The sequence below is a fragment of the Schistocerca gregaria genome, chromosome 8 (genome assembly GCF_023897955.1).
Source record: "Schistocerca gregaria isolate iqSchGreg1 chromosome 8, iqSchGreg1.2, whole genome shotgun sequence".
Classification (NCBI taxonomy): Eukaryota; Metazoa; Arthropoda; class Insecta; order Orthoptera; family Acrididae; genus Schistocerca; species Schistocerca gregaria.
The window spans coordinates 248,976,950-248,988,163 of record NC_064927.1 but is presented as its reverse complement, the minus strand read 5'-3'; the positions used below and the strand labels follow the sequence as shown (position 1 = coordinate 248,988,163).

General features: G+C 39.7%; 1 protein-coding gene across 1 annotated transcript in view; it reads left to right on the top strand.

Annotated features, from left to right (window-relative positions):
- LOC126284124 (lanC-like protein 3) overlaps positions 1-11,214 on the top strand; it is a 92,496-nt gene that overhangs the window by 4,631 nt on the left and 76,651 nt on the right. The window lies entirely within an intron of this gene.

Below are 11,214 nucleotides of genomic sequence, written 5' to 3'. Positions count from 1 at the left end.
TTTCAGATCCCTGTGTAGATCATTTTTAGACCTAGTATTATGATCATGACATTCACTATTAGTTTTAAAAAGAGATAGGTTGTTAGAAACAAAAATCATCAAAGAAAATATGAATTGAGAGGTAAGTGTTAATATTTGTAACTTATGAAACAGACTTCTGCAAGAATATCTTGGATGAACACCACTCATGATTCTAACAGCTCTCTTCTGTGCAGTAAATATTTTTTTGGCTAAAGGCTTGTTGCCCCAAAATATTATGCCATACGACATGATAGAATGAAAATAACCAAAGTAGGCAGCTTTAGTAGCGTCCTCATCACCAATGGGGGTGATTACACGCAGAGCATAAGTTGCCACACTGAGCCTTCTTTGTAGGTCTAAGATATGCTCAGACCAGTTCAGCTTGCCATCAATTAGAATGCCCAAGAACTTAGATGATTCACAGTGTAGTATATTTTGGTTACCACAGTTTAAGTGGCATACTTCATTTTCTTGTTGAGATATGTGAAATTGCATATACTGAGTTTTCTGAATGTTTAGAGTTAGTCCGTCGCACTTAAACCAGTGTAGGATGTCAACGAGCACAGCATTACATTTATTTTCTAGGTCACTGTTAGTTCGACTTTCAAGCAGAATAGTGGTGTCATCGGCAAAAAGAGTACATTTACACTCGGTGTCTGTGCAAAGTGGGAGATCATTGATGAAGATAAGGAAAAGCAAAGGTCCTAGGATGGACCCCTGAGGCACACCACACTTTAATGTGCCCCAATCAGAAGAAATGGGACTATCATTGGTACCATTAATTATCACCTTCTGTTTTCTGTTTTGCAGATATGATTCTATCCATCTACCAATGCTACCTCGCAAGCCATAAAAATTAGCCTTATGTAAGAGAATGTTGTGGTCCACACAGTCAAAGGCCTTAGACAAGTCACAAAAAATTCCAATAGGTGACATTTTATTATTTATTGACTCTAAAATTTCATTTGTGAGAGAAAAAATAGCCTGCTCAGTTGATCTACCTTTTTGGAAACCAAACTGCTTTCTGTTGAGTATGTTGTGGCTGTTAAGATGTTCTACAATTCTTGTATACATTAGTTTCTCTAATACTTTTGAGAAACTACTTAGTAGTGATATTGGACGGTAGTTAGATAAATTAGTTTTGTCACCCTTCTTGAAAAGTGGTTTCACAACGGCAAGCTTTAATCTCTCTGGGACAACACCTTGCTGGATAGACTCATTAAAAATGTGACACAGGACTTGACATATGTGGTCACTACAATGCTTCAGTATTTTTGGTGAAATGTTGTCAATACCAGTGGAATTTATATTTTTTAAGGCCTTGATGGTATTTTTAACTTCAGTAATAGTAACTGGGGCAATACAAATTGGGTCATACGTGTTAGGGTTAGTCTGTGTAATAAATGCGTAGCAGCATTTAAGGAACCGTTACAACCTACTTGTTCTGCTGCAGTTATGAAGTGATTGTTGAATATGTTGGAAACTTACAGGATTATGAATAACCTCATCCTTATAGCTTATCTCTGTGGTATTAACATTCTTGTTACTCCTGCCACACTCTCTCTTTATAACATTCCAAACTGCTTCTATTTTGTTCTCAGATTTATCAATTTCAGACTTAATATACAGGCTCTTGGATTTGTTTATCACCCTTTTTAAAATTTTACAATATAACTTATAATGAGACCTTTCAAGGGGATCATTTGATACTCTTAGTGAGGCATGTAACTCCCTCTTAGTCCTGCAAGAAATTTTTATACCTCCAGTAATCCATGGTTTACTGGAAGAAACCTCATTGTTCTTTCTGACAGTTTTTTTTGGGAAAGCCATTTCAAATACAGATATAAATTCATTTAAAAAAAGGTTAAATTTATCATTAACATCTGATGTGCTGTACACTGGCTCCCAATCTATCTGTGACAAATAGTCGTTAAAGGCAGACACAGTTTCAGTGTTTATACATCTATAGGACCTATAGGTGTGGGAGATTTTATTGCACAAACTGATGTTATTTACTTTCAGAAGTTGTCCATCATGGTCAGACAGGCCATAAATTACTTTGCTCACACTAGCACTGTTGACTCTATTCTTGTCAATGAAAATATTATCTAGAAGGCTCTTGCAATTTTCTGTAACTCTAGTGGGCCAGGTAACCATCGCAGCCAAGTTGTAAGAATTCATTAAGTGGTCCAGGTCAGTTTTGAGGTTGTTATCAGTTAAGAAGTTGACATTAAAGTCACCTACAATTATTAAATTTCTAGTTTTAGAGAACAATTTGGTCAAAAGAGATTCTAACTTATTCATAAAGATGCAAAACTTCCCTGCTGGAGCTCTGTAAATTGCAAGCACAGTAAGTAACATGTCCTTTGCAGAAATTTCAGTCCCGCAAACTTCAAAATGTTGATCTACACAATACTTACTTAGATCTAAAGATTTATAAATGATTTTACTGTCTATATAAATTACAGCACCACCTTTCTCCTTACATGTTCTGCAGTAATGAGTAGCTAGATCATACCCATCAAGCTGCAGCCCATCAATTCCAACTGTTACATGATGCTCAGTAAGGCATAAAACATGAGGACGGTCAACAGTGTCCATGTCCCCTAAATTTACAGATAAAAACTCTAATTTACTTTTGAGACTTCTGATATTTTGATGAAGAATAATAAGATTCTTATAGCTACCTCTACTGTCCTTCTGCTGGTCTGCTTGTCCATTAACACCGTTTGTCCCCGTTGCACTCAAAACTGTGTTGGATACATTAAGACCTATGTCGCAGCTGGAGATTTGTTCACTAGATGTCGTTGGCGAGGTCGGGTGGGTGCTGGCCATAAAAAATCACTGTTTCTTTTTGGAATTCTTCTTTCTCTCGTAGAAAATCGGGGATTACCTTTTATCCTTGGAGATACTGCATCGGAATTATTTTCCAGTCCTTGAGGTTCTTTGGGTGGAACTTCATCATATGGTATTAATATGTCATTGGCAGTGACAGGGTGAGACACAGCTATACATCTGTTTCTTGTATTCACATTGGTTCCCTGTCTATCTTGGCATGAATTGGTTTCTACAGTACCGGTACAAAATCTGACCTTTCTTGCAGAGCTGGTTGTAAGTGTTTTTACTACATCACACTGTTTCCATGGGTTTGATACTGATGAAGCAATGTTCCTGCACAGTCTGAGCTTTCCTGTTTTGTTCAGGTGTAGTCCATGATTAGTGTAATCAGGCCTTTGCAAGAATAAATTGACATCAATTACTTTCACATTAACAAAATTAGATGACAAATTCATTATATATTCATTAAATCTGTACACTGTTTCGTTGACTTCTGGCTTGTCATAACAGTAGGGAACGGTACATAACAATAGCTTTGTATGATCAAGTGCTGCAGTCAACTTTTCTAAGTCTGGAATAAAGTTGTTTTTCTTACGAATGTCATTTATTCTTGCAAGAATAATAACTGCATCGTCCAAATTGAAATCACTAGTAAGATCTGATGCCCCTTCAACTACACCACTGAGGCATGCATTTGGTTTAACAACAGATGATGTGTAGTACTTGGGTTTCAAAAATTCATTTAGCAATGATGCACAGTTTCGCCCATGACTGTCCGATAGTAATAAAATCTTATTCGTTGGCTGACTCTCAATTGGTCTTTTTGTCGAATTTTTAGGAACATTGTCTCGTCCTACCACCTGAGTAGATTTCTCTGTTTCATCAATTTTATCACTTAAGGCACTAAAACGGTTGCTTGTATTCAGATGATATAACTGCTGAGAAACGAGATGTTTTGGTATCTTCTTGGGCTGGTGACAATTTGTGCTCTCGTCTTGGGATTCAATTTTGTTCTGTTGACTTCTGGCAGACAATGTGACATTTTCAGCTTTCAGTCTTTGCAGTTCTTCTAACAACACGGAAATTATGTCTTCCTTGCTGTCTATAGTGCCCACTTTTTCGCAATTATCACATTTCCATATCTCTTGTTTTGAGTCCACCTTTGCACAGTTATAATGATAAACAATTTTACACTTAAAGCACATAATACCTTTAACGACTTTCTTTCTGCATGAGCATAGTTTGCTGTTTGTTATTTCTTGAAGCGCAATTTCGTGGCTGTATGATGAAGTTGATGCTAAGCAAACACTGAGTTTCTCATTTTTTACTACCACCTTCATAATTAAATAACAAGAGATGCACTTCCCATCACTAAATACGTCGAACTTCTTACACTTCACACAAACTTCGGATTGTTTGCTTTTATTTGCGGAACTCATGCTGTTCTGTTTACCGATCGTCAACATGGTTTCTTTTTCACAGTTTATAGATGCATCACAGTTTTTTTCAGATACTTTTAACACAATATAACACGTAATACATAACTGGTCACAATACCAACCGACATTTCTGCAAAATGCACACTTTTCTTCATTAAATTTACATTTATTACTGGAACTAACACACTCGCGAATTTCATTCGGCGCCATAATTTAGTGAAATTTCAGTTTCCAGACAGGGCGGATCAGTTATACTGAATAGGATTCCTGTTCTGTAATCTCCTGAACTTCGCAGAATCTATTTTGACAACTTATTCACAATATTATGTTTAATTAAAGAGCTTTCAGAAATGAGGAAACTGCTCGAATGAGTAACTGTCCCATAGAAGTTAGAACAGCATGAAAAAGAAACAAAGAGGAACACACAACTGTAGATTAGATAAGAACATTGAATTCATGACAGTAATGTGGAAAAATAAAAGTGTTGTAAAACTCTTGTCACACCACAAGACATTGCATCTACTAAGGCAAGTAAAGAGATAGAGCAAAGCTGCTGAATTCTACAGCCAAGATTGTTTGCAGAACACAAATTGGACTGGAATGTCCAGAAGTACCCTGTGAGAATTCAAGGTATGAAATTTTACTTCCCATTGTTTACCAATGCAATAGACATAGCAGTGGTCATCACCCACGTCATCTGCTGCCTCACAAATAAAAACTTCCCTTTCCTCAAATTCAGAAGATGGTGGCGAGGGCATTTCTTGCTCAATGATCCACTACTTCTGCTCCAATTAGGGCAATATTTTCATCATACTCGAAGGTATTGATTTCACATGTTTCAGTTGTACTCATGACTTTGGGACTGGACATTTGATTGAAAGCACTACGTAGGTGAAACAAAGAAAATGTGAAGTTTGCAAGGAAGCAGTGCTCTGTGCGCAGTGTGGGACTCAATTGAATGCTTTGTTTTTTTGGCACAACAGATACAAGAAAATTTAAAAAGAGAGTAGTATGTGCCCTGATTTACTTCTGTGGGGGTTGACTAAACTATATCATTCTCTGTGTTTCAATCAGACAATCCAGAAATAAATGTTGGTTGAAGAACAAAAATTGGTGGTTAATTGGTTACACCAAAAAGAAATTTTTGTGGAACTCTGCCTCTGTGCCTAGTTTCTCCTTGTAGCTACTCATTGGATGAAAATGGGATTAAATAAGGTAATTTAATAATGTCCAGTATTTCAAATGAGTCACCAGATAAGCTATTGCAGACTCACTCTCAAGTGACATGAACTTCAGAGTTGAAAGATTGTGGAATACAGCAGAGACTGCTAATTTTTCTGAGTGTATTTTATTGTAAAAAGGGAGGAAATCTGCCATCCCCCCCCCCCCCCCCTCTCTGTTGCTGCCACTGCTCTCAGCTACTTCTGGGTGGCTCTTGAAATCGGTGAAAAGTCTGCAAGAGCACTTTAGCGCAGAGAAGTAGATCAAATACATTTCTTTCTCTTTCTTTGTCACATAAGCACTATATCTAACTGAAATTGAAATAGAATTGCTGAAACAGCTTCATTTTACAGAGAGAGTTGTGACATTAGGAAGTAATGTGAATATTTGAGGAACAAATAAACTGGAAAGCACTTTAAAGGGAGATGGGGCTTCAGAACTCCATCACGTACCCTTTCCAGTTTGTAGAAACTGAAAAGGCCCAGCGTATCTCAATGTGGTAATGATAATGGCCCCATCAGCAGTGCTACCAGGTGGCAGCATACGCAGATGACTCTTCTTCTTCTTCTGACATGCACTTGTTGTTGCACAAAAAAGTCAGAATCTGCTCATTTTCTTTTAGGTCCACTACAGATGAGGGTCCTTGATATATAACTGGCAACAAGTGTTGTAGCCACTCTGCCAGTAGGAGGATAAATAATGTATGTAGCCGGGTTTGTATATTATGCTGCTTCCAGTTTCCTGAACAGGGTCTGTAGATTTTCGTAATACTTACTTCAGGAGGCTTCAGCAATAAGTTTATATCTGTATTCCATTTGCCACCAGAAAACTGCAGATGCACTAGCTATGAAGGAAGCCAGGGTCAACGGAAGCATCCAATTCCACCCATCTGCTTTGACCCATGACATAAGGGTGTTGTGGTATGTGACAACATTACGGCGTGGAGTTTGAGTTGGTCATGTTTGTAGATGTCGACTTGTTGGGTTTGATGGTGTGTGTGTGTGTGTGTGTGTCAAGGGAAATGACCGATTCCTATTTTCATAGTGTTATATGTAGGTATAGGTGTTTTGGTACCATCAGCTGTGGTAAAGGGAAATGTCTGATTCCAATTTCCACAGTTTTTGCTGTAGGTGTTGGTGTTTTGGTATCGTCATCTACCGTTGACCTATATAGGTAAAGGGAAGTGCCCGATTCCTGCAGATTTTGTAATTATTTATTTATTTATTTTTTGTCATCTTGTGTGTTTTGGGATCATGGTGTGTATTTTTTACTGTTGTATTTAGCTTGTTACCCCCCTAAAACCCCCAGTTTCCCGTGGTTGCCTCGTTAGTTTGACTGTATTTTTGGAGGGAGATGTTATTGTCTTACTTATATGTATTTGCCATTATTTGTTGCTGTGTGTATGTAGTGATATCATACGCGCCATATTGGAGACACTTAGAATAGCCATTTCCGCCATATTGATGACATCATGGGTCAAAGCAGATGGGTGAAATCGGACACTTCTGTATTCCTGAAAGCCATGTGCTTACAGTGATACAGGTTATTCTGCTTATTATAAATGTTCTGAGATATTTTGGTGAATATTAACTGCAGGTAAGTGTCAGCTAAGTCTATTTTCTGCCTTCTTTGTACGAAAAATCCAATATAAATTAGTGATTGGATGTAGATTTTATAAAACTGGCTGATGATACTGATTATGGACCTGTGCCTGTTGTCTGCCGTACTCTGTTTTAACTGCATATTTTAACAAGATGTGCACTGAGTAAGTTGCAAAATTGTGTGTGTTGATGCGTTTCGATATGATTCGTGTTTCGATATGATTCATAGCACAATCTAACAGAAGCTGTCCAGAATATGAAATGGACTTTTTCATAGCATGCATCATTGTGAAACCAAATGCAACAAAGACTTCCTGGCTGAAATCATACGATTTATTACCAAAGAAACAGTGGAGCAATTATAACTGATTTATGTTGAAAATGACTATGCGATGGTGTGCAGTGACACTGGCAGAGATCCTATGTGGATGCAGATTTGGAGACGTGCAAGAGATAGTGAAGCATGCACGTAATGCGTATGTGAAATTGGATTGGCAATTGTGACATAAAGAAGCGACTTTAAAGGAGTCAGAGATTCATGATTTTACCCAAATGTCATTGGTATTTTCCATTAGTGCAATCTGTATTGATGTGGGTGACAGTATCCACATGTAAGTTCCCAATGAAAGTTTGGCTGCAGGGCTGAGTCTGGCCCATCTGACCAGTTATCCTGCCTGCTGCCTGTTTGGATAAAAATAAATAAAGCGTAAACAACATCTCCTTCACTGGGATGGCAATGATTTTATTTGTTCATAGGTCAAGTAATACAGAACATCATTTAGACGTAGTGTACACCAAGACAAACCCTTGAGAGAACGAATAAGACTCTCGTTGACTCATTCCTAAGAGTTGTGCACAATCACAGAACTCAACATAGAGTAAACATGAACATATAAATTGCTATAAACTAAGAGTAAACGGCACAGAGTTTATAGACAAAACATGGCCCTCCTGGCAGCTGGCACGGGACTAATTTTACAGTGCAAAATCAAACACGCAGCACAACATGGACATGAAACACTAATGCACAGAACTGCTGGCCGCAGTAGCAACAACAACCCCCTCGGCAGAAGCAGAGTGCTGACAAGGAAGCAGACCGGGAAGTGGACGCGTCGACCAGATCTCATAGTGCGCTTGTCCCCTGGAGTTAAAGTCGTGGCTGGTGGTGCTGCTGGTGCTGGACCAGGTGCTAGGCGAGTCATTGTCCGTTGAGTCTCGTTTTGGGTAGCTCATTGAAGATTAAAGCCAGCTTGACCTTGACTATTGTAATGGTAGTGCATTTACAGCTAGCAGAACATACAGGGTGTGATCTCCCCTCGTGATGACATGGTGCAGCCCGGTGTTTGGTGGTTGTAGGTCTGGTTTGGCACCATCAGAAAGCAACATTATGTGTGTGCATGTACCAAAGTCTCTGTGGATTACAGGCCACATTTACAAATCTGCCAGGCACTCGTAGTGACTCTCCATACACCAGATCTGCAAGGGAACCATCCAGATCAGGTTTGCATGAATTCTGTAGGCCAAGTAGAACCATTGGTAAAGCTTCTGACCTCCTGGCAGCGTGGCACATCAGAGCTGCTTTTAGTGTTCGGTGCTAACACTATCATTCCATTGTTTGCAGGGTAATAGCTGGTTGTTTTGTGATGGGTCCTGCCAAAGAATGCAGTCAGCTTGGCAAATAGTTCTGTCATAATATACAGAGGACAGCCAAAACGTGATACCCAGTTTAACAGCGAGCCATCTGCCAAAGTTTTCACAGAAATGTTGTCCACAGGTGCAGCTACTGGCCAACAGGTGAATTGGTCAGTCATTGTCAGCAGGTACCATTAACAGTTCAAAGGCAGTAGTGGTTCCACAATGCCCACATGTACTTGAGTGGTAGTGTTGGGGAAGTTGCTGATTGGCGCACATACATGCTGGCTGACCCTGCATTGCTGACATTATGTGCAACATCGTGCTAACTCTTGGCAGTCTTTCTTCATTCCTAGCCACACAAAGCGATATGCGCTGAGGCGTAATGTAGATCTTGCACTGGGGTGATAAAAGTTGTGTAAAGATTTAAAAGTATTTTTCCAAAATCTTGCTGGTAAAAACGACTGAGATTTTTCTGATAACCCATCACAATTTAACTGGATCCCAGTCCAGGGAACATTGATTAATCACAAGTCTAACAATGAAGTTGTTTCATGTAACAGCTCTTGCAATTCCTGGTCGGTACGTTGTGCTTCTGCGAGGTCTGCATAGTCAGTAGTGGAGATTCTACTGACTTGGGAGAGACAGTCTGCTACCACATTCTTTATCCCAGATATGTGTTGGATGTCTGTGCTGAACTGTGCGATAAACATGATCTGGTTATGCTGCTGTGGCGAACAGTTGAAATTGTACTGTCAAAATACAAACATGAGTGGGTTATGGTCATTGAAGATTTAAACTAATGGGCTTCATCTTAGGTAAGAAGTACTTGACGGTCTTGTGTATCACAAACAGTTGGTGGGCGTATGCACTCCATGTCTGTTGAGATGTTGACAGTTTCACAAGAAAAAGACTAGAGGTTGCCATGTGACATCCTGTTGCTGTAAAACAGTGCCAACAGCTGTCTGGCTCGCATCTACCAGCAACACTAACAGCATGCTTGGCTCAGGGTGCTGCACCAACAATGCAGTGTTCACTATCGTTTCTTTTGTGTGTTTGAATGCAGCAGTTATGTGATCTGTTGAAGTTATTGCTGTGTTCCCTTTGCGTTTCAGACCTGTGAGCACAGCCATTAATGGTTCTTGAATTTCTGGTGCCACTGGTAGATACCAATGAAAAACATTTAGCATTCCTAGAAATCATCACACCTCCTTAGCTGTGGAAGGCCAAGTGATCTTCAGAATGGCTTCCACTTTTTCATGTAGCAGTATGGAACCTGAAGGAATAATGTGGTTGCCAAGAAAATTGATTTGTCGCTGTCCAAAAATACACTTTGCTGTGTTGATAACAACACTGTATTTGTCAGCTGTTTGAAACCTTATACGCAAAGCTGGCAATGTTCTGGTGAGCCCAAGAATACAGATATGTCCTCAAGGTAAGCAAATCATAATGGCAGGTCCTGCATCTCTAAATCGACAAATCTCTGTCATATCTATGTGTCGTTCCTGAGGCCAAATGTCATGAACTTGCTTTCAGACAGGCTGAATGGTGTAATTATGGCCGTCTTCCTTGGCGACAAGTATCTGCATGTAAGCTTTGGTGCAGTCCAGCATGTTGTGCAAGCTGGCAGACTCAGTGCATGGGGTAATCACAGAGTTGTAGCACTGGATAGTGATCTGCCACTGCAGCTTTATATTTCCACAAAGTCACCATGCACCACACTTTTTTGGCACCAGATAACAGTGGTAAAGACCAAGGACTACTGGACGGTTGCATGATACTCTCTCGAATCATGCTGTTGAATTCTGCCTTTGCAATTGCTAGGCGATTTGGGGCTAACTATCATGGCCTACAAGATATCGGGCAACTTGCAGTGGTCTTTATATAGTACCTGATTTTATGTTTCACATCTTTAGTCATATCTGGTGATCTCATGAGTGCCAGAAAATCTCAAGGTAAAGTTGTGTACTCACTGTCTGCAGCTTCAATCAGCTTGGCGGATTGGGTGGTTGCAAGGTGCTGGAATCCCGCAGGTATCATTACGGTGGTTTGGATGACCAGGCTTGTATTGGTATATCAGGCATAAGGTTGTAGTATGCCAGGAAGTCTGCTTCTGTCATCAACTCTGCGACATCCTGATCATGAAGTCCCTCACAAAAGCCCAGTACAGTCGTAGAATCTGCTCAAATTGGCAGTGTTCTGTATGTTGCAGTAGAAGAATTGCAGCAGCTAGACAGAATGATGTTCTTGGCCTGCACCAGCGTATCATTGTTCGTAGGAAGATACACAGATTGGAAACATTGTTGAGCAGGTATTTCTGTCCTTTATGTTGATCACTTACACACGCACACAGTGACTCAGACCAGCAATCAGACGAAGCATCTACATCTGACTGCTGCTGGCATTTGGATACATACAAGAGTGTGTACAGCGATGTGCTTGATCACCAAATCTGCTGTGGT